Below are 243 nucleotides of genomic sequence, written 5' to 3'. Positions count from 1 at the left end.
TAAGGAATTAATCACTCTACGCGAATCAGTGGAAAAATCCGATTCAGAAAGCCTAATTCAAAAGATAGAAGCCAGAAAAGTAAATTGAGTCGTACGATCTGACAGCCACTGTCACATTCGGCACTATTTTAGAAAAACGCATGCTCGAAACCGAAAAGAAATATCCAATCCCGTTAAGGAATATATCACTCTACGCGAATCAGTGGAAAAATCCGATTCAAAAAGCCTAATTCAAAAGATAGA

The sequence above is a fragment of the Eufriesea mexicana genome, unplaced genomic scaffold (genome assembly GCF_001483705.2).
Source record: "Eufriesea mexicana isolate 0111107269 unplaced genomic scaffold, ASM148370v2 scaffold27181, whole genome shotgun sequence".
In the NCBI taxonomy this organism is placed as follows: domain Eukaryota; kingdom Metazoa; phylum Arthropoda; class Insecta; order Hymenoptera; family Apidae; genus Eufriesea; species Eufriesea mexicana.
This window is presented reverse-complemented; position numbering follows the sequence as displayed.